This window comes from Phaseolus vulgaris, chromosome 1 (assembly GCF_051622355.1).
Source record: "Phaseolus vulgaris cultivar YP4 chromosome 1, ASM5162235v1, whole genome shotgun sequence".
Lineage (NCBI taxonomy): Eukaryota > Viridiplantae > Streptophyta > Magnoliopsida > Fabales > Fabaceae > Phaseolus > Phaseolus vulgaris.
The window spans coordinates 14754229-14763911 of record NC_143498.1 but is presented as its reverse complement, the minus strand read 5'-3'; the positions used below and the strand labels follow the sequence as shown (position 1 = coordinate 14763911).

The window sequence follows — 9683 nt, the reverse complement described above, 5'->3', positions numbered from 1 at the left end:
AGCCAAACCCCTCAAGAATCTAGCTCCAAGTGATCAAATAGCTTGCCGGATTCTTGCTGAGGCGGGAGGCTTTGACTCTGCTACGGTGATCAGCTTGGAGTTCAACGCTAGGACTCTTGAGAAGTACATAAGTAAGAACCACTGCCTTAGGCAACTTCGGCCTTTGTTACTTTCTAATTGTGCCTGTCTTTCTTCACTGTGTCTCTAATACATCTGTTCCCTTTGTGCAGGTTCGAAAATAAGCCAAGAAAAGAGGACACGACTTACTCGAGCGCTGCGGGCTGGGAAAGGGGCTTCGCCTTCCTCCAGTGATGACTCTGATGAGCGCTGAGAAGTGGCTTGTTTGTGTTTTTGCATTTTGTACTGAACATTGCTTGTAACAACAACTTTTCAATATCATAATTCTTTACAACGCCACTTTACTTTGCATATGCTTCATATACCGCGCGACTTCCTTTCGTCTCGTTCTGCCAACGATGCATGCTTTTACTTGGGCGACGCCTTCTTTCTGGGCGACGCCAAGACCTAGGCGACGCCTTCTTCCTTGGCGACGCCATGGCCTAGGCGGCGCATCACATTACTTCTAACAAGGAAAAATAAAGGCTGAAAACCAAGGCACTTCTTTTTCTCAACTGGTTTTTCCATTTATTAGGGTGACCTCATTAAAAAACCCCCGAAAGGGAAAAAGAGCGTCCCCTTCAACTAAATTGTTACATGCTGCTTACATAGGTCAACTGAAATAAAATTTTAAGTTGGCTGCATTCCAACTGCGCGGGATAGGGCCTCCATCTAAAGTCTCCAGGTTGTACGAACCGTTGCCCTTAGCCTCAGTAACTCTGAAGGGCCCGGTCCACTTGGGAGACAGCTTATTCTCCAACTCGTAAGGGTGAGCTTTCCTCATCACCAGGTCGCCCACCTGAAACTGTCGTGGCTTTACTTTAGAGCTATATTGCCGCTCCACTCTTCTCTTCATCGCTTCAGCTTTTATTCTAGCTTCTTCCCTAGCCTCTTCTAGCAGATCCAGGTTTACCCGTCTCTCCTCATTAGATTCCTCCGCCACAAAGTTTTGAAAACGCGGTGAGCTTTCGTGTATTTCTACTGGAATCATCGCGTCCGACCCGTACACCAAACTGAACGGCGTCTCCATAGTAGAGGATTGGGGCGTGGTGTGGTATGCCCATACAATCCTTGGCACCTCTTCCGCCCACGCCCCTTTGGCCTTCTCTAACCTTCTTTTTAACCCCCTCAGCAAAACTCTGTTTGCTGACTCTACTTGTCCATTGGTCTGGGGGTGTTCGACCGACGCGAACACTTGCTTGATTCCCACTTCAGCGCACAGATTTCTCAACTGCTGACTGGCGAACTGGGTCCCGTTGTCAGATATCAGGCGCCTGGGTACGCCAAAGCGACACACGATGTTTCTCCACACAAAATGTTGTACCTTATGCGCAGTGATTTGTGCCACGGGCTCTGCCTCTATCCACTTAGTGAAGTATTCTATGGCGACGATCAGATATTTCATCTGCCTGATTGCCAGTGGGAAAGGGCCCAAGATGTCAATTCCCCATGTGTGGAAAGGCCACGGGCTGTATATGGACCGCAACTCTTCTGGCGGCGCCTTGTGCCAGTCGGCGTGCTTTTGGCATTGCTTACACCGCTGGGCGTGCCGTGCGCAATCCTCTTTCATTGTTGGCCAGAAGAAACCTGCGCGTATTACCTTGGAGGCTAGGGACCTTCCTCCTACATGGCTTCCGCAGATGCCTTCATGTAGCTCCGCCATTATCCTGGTGCACTCATCGCCACTGACGCATGTTAGGATAGGGTGAGTGAAACCGTGTCTGAACAGCACCCCATCCACCAAGGTATATCTTGCGGCGTTCCTTTTGATTTTCTTACCCTCTTCAGGGTCCACTGGAAGGGCCCCATCCGCCAGGTATCGTTTATAGGGCGTCATCCAGGTGTCTCCCGTGAACAGGACACAAACCTGCATCTGCTCTTCCTCAGACGCACCCGCGTACATACTGATGCGGGGCGCCCTCTGCGTATCTTGGGTTAATGAGGAATGACTCCTCGGCCTTCCCCTTGATGCATAAATCTGGAGGACATCCACCCTGTTGTCTTCCACGAATCGACGCGGAGCTTTGAGGGTCTCCTGGATCACTATCCTCTGTCTACCCCCCTTGCCTGAGCTGGCCAGCTTTGCGAGCAGGTCGGCTCTGGCATTCTGCTCCCTCGGGACGTGTATTAACTCAAGAGCGTTGAACGCCCCTTTCAGCAACTGGACGTATTTTAGATACGCCGCCATCTGGGGGTCCTTCGCCTGGAACTCACCCGACACCTGCCCCGTAATCAACTGGGAGTCGCTCTTCACTAGGAGGTTCTGTGCGCCCATCTCCTTGGCCAAGAGCATTCCTGCAATCAGGGCTTCATATTCTGCTTGGTTGTTACTTGCCTTGAAGGCAAAACGCAAGGCCTGCTCGATCAGTATGCCGTCGGGTCCTTCCAGCACTATTCCCGCACCACTCCCTTGCTGGTTTGAGGAGCCATCAACCGAGAGCAGCCACTGTGAACTCGCTTCCACCTCTTGCTCACCTCCGGGCGAAAGTTCTGCTACAAAATCCGCGTACACCTGCCCTTTGATGGATCCTCTAGGCTCGTACTGTATATCGAATTCTGACAGTTCCACTGCCCAGCGTACCATTCTTCCTGCCACATCGGGCTTCTGCAGCACCTTCTGTATGGGGAGGTTGGTCATTACCACCACCGTAAAACTGTGAAAGTAATGACGGAGCCTCCTAGCCGAGAACACTACCGCCAGCGTCGCCTTCTCCAGTGCTTGGTACCTTGTCTCAGCTCCCTGTAAGGCCTTGCTTACAAAGTAGATGGGCTTCTGACTCTGGTCCTGCTCTTGGACCAACACAGAACTGATGGCCCTATCTGTTACAGTAAAATACAACCGGAGGGGCACGCCCGTTACCGGTTTGCAGAGAACTGGAGGCGTCGCCAGGTAATCCTTCAGCTTAATGAAAGCCGCTTCGCATTCCTCAGTCCATGCAAAGCGACTGTTTCTCTTGAGGCACTGGAAGTACGGGTGCCCCTTTTCTCCTCCGGCGGAAACAAACCTCGAGAGCGCCGCCATCCGCCCTGTCAACTGTTGAACCTCCTTTACCGATGTCGGACTCCGCATGGCGATAATAGCCGCACATTTGTCGGGGTTCGCCTCTATCCCCCTCTCGGTGAGCAGAAAACCCAAGAATTTACCGGCCTCTACCCCGAAAACACACTTCTCGGGGTTCAACTTGAGGCGGTATTTGGATATTGTGTTGAACAACTCCTCCAAGTCTGCCATGTGCTGCACCCTGTTTTGCGACGCCACCACCATGTCGTCTACATAGGCGTATACGTTCCTCCCAAGCATTGGCGCCAGGACCTTGTCCATTAACCTCTTGATGGAAAAACGTTCTTCTTCTATTAGTGATCTTTGTAATTTCTTCTTTGGATGAATGATGAAGGAGATATGATGAGCGGAAGCATTAAAGAAACTCAAGAGGAGTTTCCATGGATTGAAGTGGAGTAGGAATTTGTGAGAGTGAGAGGTGAGGCCAACTCACTAGGAAAGAGTCTAGGCTAAGTCTTGAAGGAGACTAACCTAGGGAGAACTTAAGAACAAGTAGAATGGCCAAAATTAGGCAGCATTTCATTACTAATTCAAAGTTAAAGAAATACATGTACAAGAGACTCCTATTTATAGGATAAAGTCTCTCAAAAACTCTCAAATGAGAGTGACAAGTGTCACCACCTTATTGGTGCAAATCCTCTCCATTAAGGAGAAGACATGTGGAGACTCATGCCTTCCTTGCCTACATTTCTATTTGCACCCCTCTTTTACTATTTTACACATTACTTTGTTTTCTATTTACATATTTCTCTACTTTGGCCCAAAATACAAGGACCAAAACTTCCTAACTATTCTATACAATTTTTACAAGGCTAAAAAGAAGAAAAAGACTTTACAAACTCTTCATTAAAGCTCGATCTTCGTCTATCTTCTTGGCCGAAAGTTTTGAGGCTGGACGGTTTCCATCATCCCCTCCCTCTTGAAAAGGATCTGTCCTCAGATCTGAATGATGCTCAATGACAGCAACCTCTGTTTATTTGATGGTTTCCTCCTGGGTCAAATGTCAATCTGCAATAAACATCAAACAAACATGAGATAAATTTCCTTTTTAGAAGAAAATTAAAAGAAAAGAAAACTAAACAAAAATAAGTCCCCTTTTCTTTAAAATTCTTTTTAAAGAAAAACATAAGGCCCATTTCAAAAATATTTTTGTTCACTTTGTTTTGTTTATTGCCCAAGCTAGGCAACAACATCACAAAGTGTTGTTTTTGATATTTTTGTGAAGAAGAATGAGCATTATATAATTGAAAAGAAGAGTTCAAAGTATTGCAATCCCCCTTTAAGGATTCTTTCTCAACCATGCTTTCAGGGGGTGTCATAAAAGACTCTTCTTCTTTGTGGGTTTCCTCTTCTTCCTTTTCAATCAAACATTCTTCTGTATTTTCTGTGGAGGAAATATTTATATCTATATTTGGTTCAGCTCCAAACATAGATTTTTCTTCAAGCACATCCTCACAAGGGTTTTCTAGAGAAGATAAAATGTTATCGATATCTGATTCAACTCGAAAAAAAGAGTTTTTTGTACTTTCCTTTTTCTCATTCTCTTCTTTCTTTCTGACAAGAGCTTGGAATTTTTCTCTAAACTCCTTTTCTCTTCTAACATATTATTTTTCTCTGTATATAAAATTTCTTCCTTTTTCTACAAGCTTTTTCATTTCTTCTCTAAGCTTTTTCTTTTTCACATATGAAGGTGGAACAAACTTTCTTCTCATACACATCTTCAATTCATCCCAATTCAATATTTCTGATTTTCTACCAATTCTAACTTCAGCTTCCCTTTGTATCCACCAAGACCTAGCATATTCTTGAAAACTTAGGGTAGCCATGGAAAATTTTCTAAATTCATCCAATTGATGTTTTTCAAAGATTTGATCAACTTTTGTTTCCCATTCTAAATATGCTTCAACATTTTTATTTCCATCAAAGTAAGGAATGTATACTTCAGGCTCGGTAGAATAATATAAACTTCTAGGCTCAAAACGCATCCCTTCCTTTTTTTGATAATGAGGGTTATAAATCTTTCTTCTACTATGATGATAAGTATACATAGACATATTAAGCTTTGTATTTAAAAGATTTTTCACAAGAAGGAAAGTGAGTTTAGCACACAAGGTAAATTCCCAGGAAAGAGAGGTGGGTCACAATGGACACTCTTAAGTACCAAGTCTTTCCTAGCCAGAACTTATCCCAATGCACTTCACAAATCTCCTTCCAATGAAAACTTCTTTAACACAAACAAAGAGTTTTATAAAGAAAGAAACTTAAAGAAAGTTTTTAAAAACTAAGAATTTAAATTGCAAAAATTTAAACTAGACGACTCCTAATGGTGAGGCTTGTTGGCACTTGTGAACCTTCAAGACACACTCACTGTCTAAAGCGTGTATCTAATAAGAAAATTAAAGAAAACTTGTAGGAGATGGAAGAACACCAAAGGCTCTTCCAAGACACCTAAAGTAAAGATAATGGCCAAATTACAAAACAATTGAAATCACACAAAATTTTAAAAAATAATCTTCAAAGTTCTCTTCTCTTTTCTCACAAGTGTTTCTCTCCAAGCCTTTACTTGTTTGTCCTCCAAAGGTGAGTACCCCTTGCAAAGTCCTTTGCCTTCTCTTAGGATGCTACCTAGAAGTTAGCTCAATTCTCACAAAGAACAAATTCAAGGTATATTCCACTTCAAGAGGTCAATAATAAAAGCAATAAAAGCTCAATTTGAAGAGTGAAACTCAAAGGAGATTAGAGATGACAAACACAAAGATTATCCATAAAATCAAGACAAGCAAGAAATTAAAGGTTTTCAAGAAAGTAAGCACTCAAAAGAAGCACCTAAAGATTGGCACTAGAATTGGATTAAAAAAAAAAAACAAAGAATGATGAAAATTCTGAGTAGACCATGAAATCCAAAATGTTCTGCCCAATGTAGCTTGGTCCAAATTAAAAATTGTAATCCTGCTTTTCGTACCTCCAAAATTACTGCACTAAAATTCTTCAATTAGAATTGTGCAGCCCAAGTTATCGTGTTGTTTCACTCCAATTTCATGCGAATCCCAACTTCTACACTGTTCTTCTCAATTCAATTGGCTAATTCAATTGGTCATTCAATCTGAACATATGATGCAAGTTCACGTACGACCACCCACTATTTGTCTCAATTCTATTTTCGTGGGTCCCACAATTTCTCAAATGTATCTTTGAGTGAACATTGTTGCTGCACCCAAATTTTGCTCACATGTATTACAAAAGTAATTGTTGGAAGCAAATAAATTTTCTGCACTGTAGATCCCGCACCAATTCTAGAAGTGAAGTCAAATTATCAAACAGATGGTGTGCTGAAAAATAAAAATCTGCACCAATTCTAAAACAACTCCAATTGCTACTGCTCAAAATTCACGCTGTGCTAGTTAGAAAATTGCACCTAGCAGTAATTTGATTCAAACAGCAGCACCAAAGAAAAAAAAATGACGTAAAATTCAGAGGCACAGTTTCAAAATTGAATCAATGATGCAGAGAATTCAAGTCATCAAATCTGAATCAGAACAGCTAGTATGAAGACCTACGATTGTCAATTGCAATTTTAAAATTCACCAACAGCTTCACTTTTCCAATTTCACAAGCTAAACCAGAAAATTCAGCACCAAGACAGCAACTACATGGCACCAAAGTCAGAAATTATAATTTCTACTAACCACGAGGAATTCAATTTCCAATTAACCAGTGAATGCAACCAATCTTATGCATAAATTCTGCACTGAAGTAGGCAAAACTGCACCAACAATAAAGAACTGAACTGTTTTGTTTGAATTGCAACTTAATCACAAAAATCACCTCTGAATCAAATACGGAAGTTGCGAATTCAATTCCAGCTAGCACAAATCAATAACAAGTATTTACCAATACAGTTCTTGCAATTCAATCACACTCCAATGCCAATTTCAGTGTTTTATATTTTAAACAAACAGTTGGCGCGCACACTTCAATGTATCAAACTGACTCAACAATTACAAAGTATTTTCCAGAAACGCTAAATTATGAATTGGAATAACTCTCTAGAAATTGCTTCAATGCTTTAACAATCCAGTACAGAAACCGATTCCAATAATAGATTTCCAAAATCGCTCCAAAAAGAAATGAAGAACCAGATGAACGCAAAAGCAGAATCACAAATCTTCGGAATCGGAAGTGAAGCGGAAGAAGAACTTACATGAATAAATTCATTCTTCACTGTTTTAATTCTTCGATTTTCGATTCACCAAACCAACTCGATCGTGATTCAAACAGATTTCTCCGATCGTCTTCTCCGTTCACCGGTTTCGCTGGAAAACGCCACTGCCGTTCGCCGATCAACACTGTAAAACTGCCGTTTGCAAATTAACAACGCACCGTTTCTATTGGATTTTGGCGGAAAAACGCACAACCTCCGTTCGCGATTCTGAACCGCTTAAGGTCGTCGTCTCCGATTAAGGTCGTCGTCTCCGATTAAGTTTGTCTTCTTCGATTAAGCTTCTCCAAGAGATGAACACAAGAAGAAACGAACCAAAATGCACGAAAATTTTGTTGTGCGTACCTTCAAAAATCCTTTGCGCACCACAGATTTCATTCATACCAGAGTTCTTCCGATTCCAACTTCATGAATGCTTAGAAGATGAAGAACAACAACACAAATCGCAGAGAAAATTTGAGGAAAATCTGAAAATCTGAACCAAATCTGCTATTCGTACCTCTGGCTACTCTGCCGCACCAAAGAACTAATGAGATCTCCAAACAGATCCAGATTACTCTTCACACCTTGAAATTTCTTTTCGAACCACGAACAATTTTCGGAAAAATTTTCGAGAATTTTCGGAAAAATTTTCGAGAATTTTCGAAAATGAATTTTGAGAGAATGATAATGGAAACCTAACTCAAAGAAAATTGCTAATGATCTAGTAGCAATTTATGAACTCAAATATGAAAATCAAAAGCACTCAAGAGCTCTAATCTAAGAAGAAATTTGAAAAAAATATCAAAAAGTTCAACTAATGGAGTTTATGACAAATTTGGACTAAACATGACTCTAGACAAAACATATATGATTATAAAATCAAAATGACTCAATTATATGAAAATTTCACCGAACAAATTTGAAGAAAACTCAAAAAATTCAAAAGCACACATGAACATGAACACAAGAACACCTAAAAGCACATACATGAAGGTTCAAGTAAGAACAATTAATTTGAACCGAACAAAAAGACAAAAAAACACAAAATCAATCGGTAAACATTCAAGACAATCAAGAACATTATGAACAACACAAAATTTAGAAAAAAATAGAAGAAGATCTTACAACATAGCTCTGAATACCAAATGATGGAAAAACGTTCTTCTTCTATTAGTGATCTTTGTAATTTCTTCTTTGGATGAATGATGAATGAGATATGATGAGCGGAAGCATTAAAGAAACTCAAGAGGAGTTTCCATGGATTGAAGTGGAGTAGGAATTTGTGAGAGTGAGAGGTGAGGCCAACTCACTAGGAAAGAGTCTAGGCTAAGTCTTGAAGGAGACTAACCTAGGGAGAACTTAAGAACAAGTAGAATGGCCAAAATTAGGCAGCATTTCATTACTAATTCAAAGTTAAAGAAATACATGTACAAGAGACTCCTATTTATAGGATAAAGTCTCTCAAAAACTCTCAAATGAGAGTGTGACAAGTGTCACCACCTTATTGGTGCAAATCCTCTCCATTAAGGAGAAGACATGTGGAGACTCATGCCTTCCTTGCCTACATTTCTATTTGCACCCCTCTTTTACTATTTTACACATTACTTTGTTTTCTATTTACATATTTCTCTACTTTGGCCCAAAATACAAGGACCAAAACTTCCTAACTATTCTATACAATTTTTACAAGGTTAAGAAGAAGAAAAAGACTTTACAAACTCTTCATTAAAGCTCGATCTTCGTCTATCTTCTTGGCCGAAAGTTTTGAGGCTGGACGGTTTCCATCACCTCTGGTACGTGGCGCCCGCATTTTTGAGCCCGAAGGGCATCACCTTATAGCAATAACTGCATGTTTCAGTCATGAACGCAGTCTTGCTCTCGTCTCTGGGGTGCATCTTGATTTGGTTATACCCTGAGAAGGCGTCCAGGAAGCTTAACACCTTGCTGCCAGACGCGCTGTCCACTAGGGCGTCGATGCTGGGCAACGGATAGGAATCCTTTGGGCACGCCTTGTTCAGGTCCGTGAAGTCAACGCACATTCTCCACTTTCCGTTCGCCTTTTTCACCAAGACGACGTTGGCGAGCCACTCAGGGTACTGAATCTCCCTAATGTGGCCAGCACTCAGCAGCTTCTGCGTTTCGTCTTTCACCACCTGTTGTCGCTCCTCATTGAACTTCCTCCTTCTCTGACGCACGGGGCGGACCGTGGCGTCCATGCTGAGGTGGTGACACAGGAAATCGGGGTCGATGCCCGACATATCTGAGGCGGACCATGCGAAGGCATCCAGGTGGCGCGAAATCACT

At 41.9% G+C, this 9683-nt stretch overlaps 1 long non-coding RNA gene across 1 annotated transcript; it reads right to left on the bottom strand.

The window, feature by feature from the left end:
• Window positions 1–4299: 4299 nt before the first annotated feature.
• On the bottom strand, window positions 4300–9058 carry LOC150029530 (uncharacterized). The gene is made up of 2 exons (XR_016519620.1): window positions 7380–9058; window positions 4300–6471 (listed from the first exon to the last, which is right to left on the bottom strand). It is a non-coding gene; the product is annotated as an uncharacterized LOC150029530 (long non-coding RNA).
• Window positions 9059–9683: the final 625 nt, after the last annotated feature.